Below are 11848 nucleotides of genomic sequence, written 5' to 3'. Positions count from 1 at the left end.
AGAGTCAATAAGGTATTGATGCAACAGCTGGTTTGTACAGTTATTAAGGATCTGTTCTCTCATCATAAGATTGTACAATCCTGTATAGTCTGAAACTTTACTTCCCTGTAACCAACCCTCCAAAGCCTTAGTGGCACACTCCACAAAATCAGTCCAGTCTTGAGTCTGTGCTTTCTGGGTGTCTCTGAACAACAACCTGTATTGCTCAGTGGTTAGGCCATACCCTTCAATGAGAGCACTCTTCAAAACAGAGTAGTTTTTGGCATCCTCAGGTCTAACTGTGAGGAGCCTGTCCCTCCCTTTCTCAGAAAAGGAGTACCACAAAATTGCAGCCCACTGATTCTCAGGAACCTGCTGTACCATGCAGGCTCTCTCAAGAGCAGTCATCCATTTGTGGATGTCATCCCCTTCTTTAAAGGGGGGCACAATTTTGGTCAGGTTTCTATTATCATAGGCCCTGTCTTTTTCTCTTGGAAAATTGCTGCCACCAGTGACATCTAAGCCACTTAATTTCTGCTCTCTTGCCAAGGCAAGTTTAGCTTGAGCTAAGGTAAGCTTAGCTTGACTCAGGGCTACCTCCTGTGTAGGAGAGTAGGGTCTGCTATCCTATGGTCACCCCAAATTTTTGCTTTTTGCTTCACTGGTTTTCGACTACTGAGGCTGTGGGCCTGCTGATCAGACCCCCAGCCTGCTGTTCTCTCACTAAATTAATGACACATGTGCTATAGGCACATACCAATTGGAAATGGACTCCTTGTCAGCCCCTGTAGAATGCACTATAGGTGCACAGGGCACAGGAGCCACTAAGGCCTACCAGGGGCTGCAGCATATCTTTTGCCACCCCTGGCTGGTTCTTAAATTGACACAACTGGCTGATCACTCAGCTGGGGTAAGGTGGTGTACACACCCCTTGCTTAGATATAGTATACCTATGTCTAAACCTATATCTGGACACATGTAAACCTGTGAGCCACTCCTATAGACAGGCCTCCCCAATCCTGGAGGCTGGGTGCATGGTTTTTATGTGAGATGGAGCTCTAGCATGAGCTGAGCCTGTCTGCAGCCGTCGGGAACAAATCCCTAAGCTGTTTCAGGATAATGCCATACCATATACCATTAAGTGCCTTATAATCCTCGCGGTTATTTAGCAACTCTGGTTTGGCTTTATCAAAACATGTCGTGTAAGGTGTCATACGCTTTGGAATACCATCCCCTCGCCAGTTCTGGCGACGGGGATGGCATTCCACCCCTCTAGAGGGGTAAGACATGTTACTTCACTTTAATGCGGTTGATTTCTCCAAAGGCCTTAAGATCCACAAAATGGATGCCTCTGCCACAGACAAATGTCTGGACCCCTGGAGCTGACCGAAACCCAGTCAAGGGGGTCCTGGACAAAGGGTTTCCTGTCACAGGAGGGTGTCACCGCCCTCCAGACAGGAGATAGTGTATTGTAGCAGGGAGGTTTGAAAGAAACCAGACACTGCCTGGGGCGCACAAGGCTGCCCCTTGCATAATCCGGCCAAACCGGTTCTGGGGCACTCCAGCCCTCGTGCCAGGGCGGCCTGGATCAAAGGAAGGGGGTGTATCCACCCACTTCCTGGGTCCCACCCATAGGAGGGGACCTAGCAGGTAATCACGCCCACCAGATTCGAATAAGAGTGGGAGCAGTGCCAATGCACATCAGATTTCCTGGAAGAAACATTTGAAATGATATTCTGGACCCTTCGCCCTCCATCTCAACGTGGAAGCCCGAAGAATCTCCCTTGTGGTCAAGGAGTGACCACCCTGCAGCAGCAGGCACCATCCAGCCCTCGACGTCTACTTGGTTGCAGTTCCCGCCGGAACTCGAGCGACTGAGATCGACGAGATCAAGCCTGCCCAGCTTCTAACAGCCCGATCCACAGTCCCTGCAAAGCTGAGACCCGTGGAGGCGACCGGAAGCGTGGGGCACGCCATCTTGAAGTGACCACGAGACGCTGACCGTGCAGCCCACGAGTGACCCTCGAAGCTGTACACCGGGGTTTGAGAAGCCCCCACCCTGAGCTACTACTGAGCCGAAGTTCAGCCCTCCACACTCGACGAGTGCTGCGTGGGGCCCTTTGGCACGATTTGGCTCAACGCGTTGGCCCGGTCACTTGCCAGCTGGCTTGTGGTCCCTGTGCCGACGAACTACAAAAGAAGACTCGTGATTCTGGTTGCTCCAGATCCACACCAGCTCCCCTGAAAGGGAGCCCCGACTCTGACCTTCCTGGTCCGAGTGAGACGCCATCTTCCAATCCCGCGTGGATTGCTCTTACCAAGGCTTGTTTGCTCCAAACCGGAAGCCGACTGCACCGACGGTGAGAGCCTGCGTGGGACAGATCGTGACCTGCTCCTGGACGTCGCAGATGCCCCAGAGCCCACGTGACAGCGAAGAGAAGCGCCTCGACGACCACCTGATTGCGCCCGACATTGCCTGGTTCCGTCCTGGTTCCACCCTGGTCACTGCTGAGTGACCCAGACTCTGTCCCCTCTGCTTTCAGGTACTCTACAACTTGAGTCCACCCTTGGACTCCACCGGACACTTCGTCTTCACCCTGCCTGCAGCCCTTTCAGCTTCAAGCACCAAGAGCCTGCGTGTCAAAACCCGACGCCACTTCGACCCTGTGCACCCACTTCCTGTGGGTGAGGTAACTTTGCTCCGCCGGTGTTCCCACACTGGTGCACACCTCTAGGGTCTGTGTGTTAAGTTTTGTTCCTCTAGGTTCAGCGGAAGTGTCCTTAAACTTTAACTATTTGACTTTTACGCACCATTGGTTAACATTGGTGCATGCGTGCGCTTTCCGCACATCTCCCGAATCCCGAGGGCCATTCCCGACTTCAGCATTGCTTGTCCTGACTGCTCCCAGCGATTCCCTAGGCCCTAGGCCTAACCACTGTTCGAGTGGCCTCTCTTATACCACTTGTTTAGTATATGGTTTGAGTGGCCCCCTGCCCTCATCCATAATTGTGCAACTTTGTATGTTTAAACAGTGCTTTTGATTTAACGCTTGTGCCCCTTTATTCATAAAGAATACTGGGGATTGTTTTTAGTAATAAACACATATATTTTTATAATATATACTTGTGTGGTGTCCTTTCATTTGGTATTACAGGATTGTATGTGGTAAAACAGCTCGCTTAACACGACCTCTTAAGTTAAGCCTTTAGGCTGCTTAGTCCATGCTACCCCTAGGATAGCTTGTCTAATAAGGTTGACTTACAACCAGACACCATAAGGGGATTGTTTGGTCAGGTAGTAGGTGGTTCCAGAATTGGAAACATCCCCTACCAGGCCAACTTCTCACATTGGTGAGCAGCGGTGCGGATTTGAGCTTGCTGTTGTTTTACCATTGCAATCTTTATATCAAATTGAAAGATCACATCAAGTACCTCTAGGTACATATAAAATCAAAAGCTTAGCATATTAAGTTCTACTGAACTTAGTAGTTGTAGGTTGAAGGGAGTAGCACACCCCTGACTACAACTCACTAGCAAGGTCCAGTAGGAAAACACTTAGTGTAGGTAAGTGCACCACTTACACCTCACTAGTAACCATGTCCGACACAGGAAAGGCCTCAGGGTCTAGTCCTGTGACAGTTGACCCTACCCAGGCAACTTCTGGATATGACAAACTAACCCGCAGAGACTTGATTGTCTTGTGCAAAGCAAGAGGGTTAAAAAGGGGCAGAAGCCCCACCTGCCTAATCCTGATAGGACTCCTAGAACAGGATGACTTAGAGAGGGCAAAAGCAGCTTCCCTAGATACAGGAACTGAAGGGAACCCCCCTGCAGTTGATCCCCCTGAAGAGGAGGATGATGATGACTTGGATGAGGACTCAGAAGTTGAGGACTTAGAAGTACAGGATCAGGGTAGCCAGGTTCCAGTTGGTAGGCTTAGCCAGGCCAACTTGGACCTACTGGGGAATGGAGAGGGCCAGCACCTCCCCAGAACCCAACATATGATTCCCCCAGGCAACAGAAGAGTGAGATCTCCCTCAGGAGACTCTCATCTTTCTAGTGCCTCCAGGGAATCACAGAGAGGCATGAATGCTTCTCAAAAGTTAGAGCATAGGGCCAGAATGAGGGCTGTCAAACTCCAGATAGAGAGGGAGGAGGTAGCCTTGGCTCAAGCTAGACTTGCCTTGGCAAGAGAGCAGAAATTAAGTGGCTTAGATGTCACTGGTGGCAGCAATTTTCCAAGAGAAAAAGACAGGGCCTATGATAATAGAAACCTGACCAAAATTGTGCCCCCCTTTAAAGAAGGGGATGACATCCACAAATGGATGACTGCTCTTGAGAGAGCCTGCATGGTACAGCAGGTTCCTGAGAATCAGTGGGCTGCAATTTTGTGGTACTCCTTTTCTGAGAAAGGGAGGGACAGGCTCCTCACAGTTAGACCTGAGGATGCCAAAAACTACTCTGTTTTGAAGAGTGCTCTCATTGAAGGGTATGGCCTAACCACTGAGCAATACAGGTTGTTGTTCAGAGACACCCAGAAAGCACAGACTCAAGACTGGACTGATTTTGTGGAGTGTGCCACTAAGGCTTTGGAGGGTTGGTTACAGGGAAGTAAAGTTTCAGACTATACAGGATTGTACAATCTTATGATGAGAGAACAGATCCTTAATAACTGTACAAACCAGCTGTTGCATCAATACCTTATTGACTCTGATCTGACCTCTCCCCAAGAATTGGGAAAGAAGGCAGACAAATGGGTCAGAACAAGGATTAAGCAGAAACCCCAGAACCAAGGTGGTGACCAGAAGAAAACAGACAAGAAGGGTGGTAATCAGAATCAGAAAGATAAAGAAAAAGACCAGAAGTCTTCAGGCCCCCAAACTAATAGTAAGGAGGGTGGTTCCCAAAATGGTAACAAGAAGAAGAAGAACAAAGGTCCAAAGACACCTTGGTGTAATACCTGCAAATCAGTTTCACACTGGGGCAGTGAGTGCACCAAGGCGAATCCAGTTCCCACCACTACAGCTCCTAAAGCAACTGCAACCCCAAGTACAGTAAGCAGTGGTGGAACACAGTCCAAGGGTGTAGCTGGGTTGACCCTGGGTATTGAAGTAGGATCTGGCCTAGTCAGAGTCCCTACACAGGCAGTTCTCCTGTATGATGTGGACATTGAGTTGCCCACTGCAGTAAGCCCCACTAACCTGGGCAAATACAGGCAGACTCCCTTAATAAATGAGAAACTGGCTCAAGCTTACAGGGACACATGTGCTAGTGTCACCATGGTGACCCCCGGCTTTGTGGACCCTGGACAGATTGTACTAGGAGAGAGCTACCTAGTAACCAATGCAAGCAACTCCACTACCTCCCATAGTGTGGCAGTTGTGAACTTCTCCTGGGGAGGGGTTGATGGCCTAAAGAAAGTTGTGGTGAGTGCAGACCTACCAGTAGACTGTCTGTTAGGCAATGACCTTGAAAGCTCAGCATGGTCAGAAGTGGAGTACAGGACTCATGCAGAAATGCTAGGGATTTCAGAGCATGTCCTTGCCATGACAAGGGCTCAGGCTAAGAAGTGCCTTCCTGAACCAGTGGTGGATCTTGAGACAATAGACCAGCCACAACCCAAGAGAAGGAGCAAGAGAGGAAAGGCCTCGCCTTCCACCTTGCCCCAGGTTGAGGATCAGGTTTCAGAGGAAACTGATTCTGCAGTCCAAGAGGAGACTGTCTCTGAGGAGCTTGAACCTGACCAGGTTGAGTTTCTGGGGACAGGGGGACCCTCAAGGGCAGACCTGAGGCAGGCTCAATTAGATTGCCCTTCCCTTGAACCCCTCAGACAGCAGGCTGCTGCTGAGACTGCTGGGGATGCCCAAGGTACCTGTAGGAAGGTGGCTACCTGACTATGGTTACCCCGGATTTTTTGCCTGTGTTTAGCTGGTTTTTGACTTAGTTGACCTGGTTCCCTGCTAATCAGGGCCCCAGGCCATCTGCTCTCTCTGTAAAATGGATTCCATGTACCCTAGGTACATACCACAAATTGGAAATGGACTCCTTGTCAGCCCCTGTATAATGCCCTATAGGTGCCCAGGGCATAGGAGCCACCAAGGCCTACCAGGGGCTGAAGCATATCTTTTGCCACCCCTGGCTGGTTCTTAAATTGACACAACTGGCTGATCACTCAGCTGGGGTAAGGTGGTGTACACACCCCTTGCTTAGATATAGTATACCTATGTCTAAACCTATATCTGGACACATGTAAACCTGTGAGCCACTCCTATAGACAGGCCTCACCAATCCTGGAGGCTGGGTGCATGGTTTTTATGTGAGATGGAGCTCTAGCATGAGCTGAGCCTGTCTGCAGCCGTCGGGAACAAATCCCTAAGCTGTTTCAGGATAATGCCATACCATATACTATTAAGTGCCTTATAATCCTCGCGGTTATTTAGCAACTCTGGTTTGGCTTTATCAAAACATGTCGTGTAAGGTGTCATACGCTTTGGAATACCATCCCCTCGCCAGTTCTGGCGACGGGGATGGCATTCCACCCCTCTAGAGGGGTAAGACATGTTACTTTACTTTAATGCGGTTGATTTCTCCAAAGACCTTAAGATCCCCAAAATGGATGCCTCTGCCACAGACAAATGTCTGGACCCCTGGAGCTGACCGAAACCCAGTCAAGGGGGTCCTGGACAAAGGGTTTCCTGTCACAGGAGGGTGTCACCGCCCTCCAGACAGGAGATAGTGTATTGTAGCAGGGAGGTTTGAAAGAAACCAGACACTGCCTGGGGCGCACAAGGCTGCCCCTTGCATAATCCGGCCAAACCGGTTCTGGGGCACTCCAGCCCTCGTGCCAGGGCGGCCTGGATCAAAGGAAGGGGGTGTATCCACCCACTTCCTGGGTCCCACCCATAGGAGGGGACCTAGCAGGTAATCACGCCCACCAGATTCGAATAAGAGTGGGAGCAGTGCCAATGCACATCAGATTTCCTGGAAGAAACATTTGAAACGATATTCTGGACCCTTCGCCCTCCATCTCAACGTGGAAGCCCGAAGAATCTCCCTTGTGGTCAAGGAGTGACCACCCTGCAGCAGCAGGCACCATCCAGCCCTCGACGTCTACTTGGTTGCAGTTCCCGCCGGAACTCGAGCGACTGAGATCGACGAGATCAAGCCTGCCCAGCTTCTAACAGCCCGATCCACAGTCCCTGCAAAGCTGAGACCCGTGGAGGCGACCGGAAGCGTGGGGCACGCCATCTTGAAGTGACCACGAGACGCTGACCGTGCAGCCCACGAGTGACCCTCGAAGCTGTACACCGGGGTTTGAGAAGCCCCCACCCTGAGCTACTCCTGAGCCGAAGTTCAGCCCTCCACACTCGACGAGTGCTGCGTGGGGCCCTTTGGCACGATTTGGCTCAACGCGTTGGCCCGGTCACTTGCCAGCTGGCTTGTGGTCCCTGTGCCGACGAACTACAAAAGAAGACTCGTGATTCTGGTTGCTCCAGATCCACACCAGCTCCCCTGAAAGGGAGCCCCGACTCTGACCTTCCTGGTCCGAGTGAGACGCCATCTTCCAATCCCGCGTGGATTGCTCTTACCAAGGCTTGTTTGCTCCAAACCGGAAGCCGACTGCACCGACGGTGAGAGCCTGCGTGGGACAGATCGTGACCTGCTCCTGGACGTCGCAGATGCCCCAGAGCCCACGTGACAGCGAAGAGAAGCGCCTCGACGACCACCTGATTGCGCCCGACATTGCCTGGTTCCGTCCTGGTTCCACCCTGGTCACTGCTGAGTGACCCAGACTCTGTCCCCTCTGCTTTCAGGTACTCTACAACTTGAGTCCACCCTTGGACTCCACCGGACACTTCGTCTTCACCCTGCCTGCAGCCCTTTCAGCTTCAAGCACCAAGAGCCTGCGTGTCAAAACCCGACGCCACTTCGACCCTGTGCACCCACTTCCTGTGGGTGAGGTAACTTTGCTCCGCCGGTGTTCCCACACTGGTGCACACCTCTAGGGTCTGTGTGTTAAGTTTTGTTCCTCTAGGTTCAGCGGAAGTGTCCTTAAACTTTAACTATTTGACTTTTACGCACCATTGGTTAACATTGGTGCATGCGTGCGCTTTCCGCACATCTCCCGAATCCCGAGGGCCATTCCCGACTTCAGCATTGCTTGTCCTGACTGCTCCCAGCGATTCCCTAGGCCCTAGGCCTAACCACTGTTCGAGTGGCCTCTCTTATACCACTTGTTTAGTATATGGTTTGAGTGGCCCCCTGCCCTCATCCATAATTGTGCAACTTTGTATGTTTAAACAGTGCTTTTGATTTAACGCTTGTGCCCCTTTATTCATAAAGAATACTGGGGATTGTTTTTAGTAATAAACACATATATTTTTATAATATATACTTGTGTGGTGTCCTTTCATTTGGTATTACAGGATTGTATGTGGTAAAACAGCTCGCTTAACACGACCTCTTAAGTTAAGCCTTTAGGCTGCTTAGTCCATGCTACCACTAGGATAGCTTGTCTAATAAGGTTGACTTACAACCAGACACCATAAGGGGATTGTTTGGTCAGGTAGTAGGTGGTTCCAGAATTGGAAACATCCCCTACCAGGCCAACTTCTCACATTGGTGAGCAGCGGTGCGGATTTGAGCTTGCTGTTGTTTTACCATTGCAATCTTTATATCAAATTGAAAGATCACATCAAGTACCTCTAGGTACATATAAAATCAAAAGCTTAGCATATTAAGTTCTACTGAACTTAGTAGTTGTAGGTTGAAGGGAGTAGCACACCCCTGACTACAACTCACTAGCAAGGTCCAGTAGGAAAACACTTAGTGTAGGTAAGTGCACCACTTACACCTCACTAGTAACCATGTCCGACACAGGAAAGGCCTCAGGGTCTAGTCCTGTGACAGTTGACCCTACCCAGGCAACTTCTGGATATGACAAACTAACCCGCAGAGACTTGATTGTCTTGTGCAAAGCAAGAGGGTTAAAAAGGGGCAGAAGCCCCACCTGCCTAATCCTGATAGAACTCCTAGAACAGGATGACTTAGAGAAGGCAAAAGCAGCTTCCCTAGATACAGGAACTGGAGGGAACCCCCCTGCAGTTGATCCCCCTGAAGAGGAGGATGATGATGACTTGGATGAGGACTCAGAGGTTGAGGACTTAGAAGTACAGGATCAGGGTAGCCAGGTTCCAGTTGGTAGGCTTAGCCAGGCCAACTTGGACCTACTGGGGAATGGAGAGGGCCAGCACCTCCCCAGAACCCAACATATGATTCCCCCAGGCAACAGAAGAGTGAGATCTCCCTCAGGGGACTCTCATATTTCTAGTGCCTCCAGAGAATCACAGAGAAGCATGGGTGCTTCTCAAAAGCTAGAACATAGGGCCAGAATGAGGGCTGTCAAACTCCAGATAGAGAGGGAGGAGGTAGCCTTGGCTCAAGCTAAACTTGCCTTGGCAAGAGAGCAAAAATTGTGTGGCTTAGATGCCACTGGTGGCAGCAATATTCCTAAAGAGAAACCCAGGTCCTATGATAGTAGAAACCTGACAAAGATTGTGCCCCCCTACAAGGAAGGGGATGATATCCACAAATGGATAACTGCTCTTGAGAGAGCCTGCATGGTACAGCAGGTTCCTGAGGAACAGTGGGCAGCAATCTTATGGTACTCCTTTTCAGAGAAAGGGAGAGATAAGCTCCTCACTGTTAGACATGAGGATGCAAACAATTACAAAGTCCTGAAGAGTGTTCTGATAGATGGGTTTGGCTTAACCACTGAACAGTACAGGTTGAAGTTCAGAGACACCCAGAAGACACAGACTCAGGACTGGACTGATTTTGTTGATTGTGCAACTAAGGCTCTGGAGGGTTGGCTACATGGCAGCAAAGTACATGACTTTACAGGATTGTATAATTTGATTATGAGGGAGCAGATCCTAAGTAATTGTCAGAACCAGCTCTTACACCAGCACCTGGTAGACTCTGATCTGACCTCTCCCCAAGAATTGGGAAAGAAGGCAGACAAATGGGTCAGAACCAGGATTAGGCCTAAGAATCAGGACAGTAACCAGAAGAAGGAGTCTACCAAGCCTCAAGATAAGGGTGGGGATAAAAGTAAAGAAAAGACTTCCCCAGGGCCCCAAAACTCCAAGGATGGGGGTGGGTCCCAAGACACTTCTTCAACTGAGAAAAAGCCTTATTGTTATCCCTGTAAACAGGTGGGGCATTACAAAACAGACAACTGTTGTCCCAAGAATAACAATAAAGAAAATATACCTCCAAAGCCAGCTTCCACACCTCCTGTTACTGTCAGCAGTAATCCCCCAGGAAGTGGAAGCACACCCAGGAATCTGGGTGGGTTTACGGTTGGAGCTCAGGTGGACCCTGGCCTATCCAGGTCCCCATCACCCAATGATCTTGTTTATGAGACTGGCATGGGGTTTGCCAACTTCTCTGCTTGCCCAAATACTTTGAGCAAGTATAGACAAGAACCCATCATCAATGGTTTAAGAGTTGAAGCTTTTAGAGACACAGGGGCTAGCATCACCATGGTGGCTGATGGCATAGTCCCCTCTAAGCAACTTTTACCTGGTGCCACATACCAGGTAATAAACATTGATGGCATCCAAACAAATCATCCCATGGCAGTAGTAAGTCTCAGCTGGGGAGGTGTCACTGGCCCAAAGAGAGTGGCAGTGTCCCCAAACTTGCCTGTAGACTGTCTACTGGGGAATGATTTAGAAATCTCAGCCTGGGCTGAGGTTGAACAGGAAACCCATTCTAGAATGGTGAATTCCCATGGAAAGGTTAGTGAGGCTGTACTGGCTACAGCCCCAATCCAAGATGTCCTTCCTGAAAAGGTTGGTAGGGCTGAGAAACTCTCTGCCCCATCTTTAGCAAAAGCTCTTCCTGAACAGAATAGCAAAGCTGTTATGATAACAGCAGAAACCCAAACTGAGTCTCCTCCTGAAAAGGTTGGTGGGGCTGTGATGGCCACAGCCCAAACTCAAACTGACATGTGTGTTGTGAAACCTGAAATGATGGATAACTCCACACAAACTGAGAGCATGGAGGAGGAAGAGAAATCTCCCCCTCACCAGACTTTAGGACAGGATCAGCCTCCTCAGGGAACTGATCTTACCCCTGATGAAGGAGCTGCCCCAGAGGTGGTTGGGCCTAGCCTGACAGAACCTCTGATGTCAGTGGACCCTTCCCAGGTGGGACCCAGTCTGGAGCAGGTAACCTGCCCCTCTCTCCCTTGCCTTAGCCAGCCCAGGGCTGCAGAGGACAAGAAGGACAGTGAGACCCGGAGGGCCCCCTGTCAAATAAAGCACCCCCATCAAAAGATTAGGTGCACCAAAACTAGTAGCCCTAGTAAGGTGAAAACTTTAAAAACTCCTAAGGGAGCCCCCTTAAAAACAGTTAGGGACCTCCCACAGATGGATTCTGTTGGGCACAGCCAAACCTGGGACCCAAAGGGCCCAAACCTGAACTGTCCCTCCAGCAAGCCAAACAGAGGGACCCAGCCTCCAGCTTTAGGTAGCCAGAGGTTGACCCTGAGAGCACAGTGCAACTCAGTTAAAGAAAGAAAGGCACACATGGTGGAAGATAATTGGAGGAAGCCAAGCCCTAACTTAGTAGAGCCTCACTTCAAAACTCCATATCCAAACCAGCCTTTAACTTTGCATAAACACACCCAAGGTAGTGATTCCCTATGGTGGAGACCCTCTAATACCCAAAGGGTGAGGGACTGCTTAGTGGACCATGAGACAGGGGGTACCCATGCTAGTGCAGGTACTTCCTTATATGGCCACTCAGGCAATATAGGCTTACCTGGCCAAGGATAGCCTTATCTCCTTTCGTTTGGGGG

The sequence above is a fragment of the Lissotriton helveticus genome (genome assembly GCF_964261635.1).
Source record: "Lissotriton helveticus chromosome 1_1 unlocalized genomic scaffold, aLisHel1.1 SUPER_1_unloc_30, whole genome shotgun sequence".
NCBI classification, from domain to species: Eukaryota; Metazoa; Chordata; class Amphibia; order Caudata; family Salamandridae; genus Lissotriton; species Lissotriton helveticus.
This window is presented reverse-complemented; position numbering follows the sequence as displayed.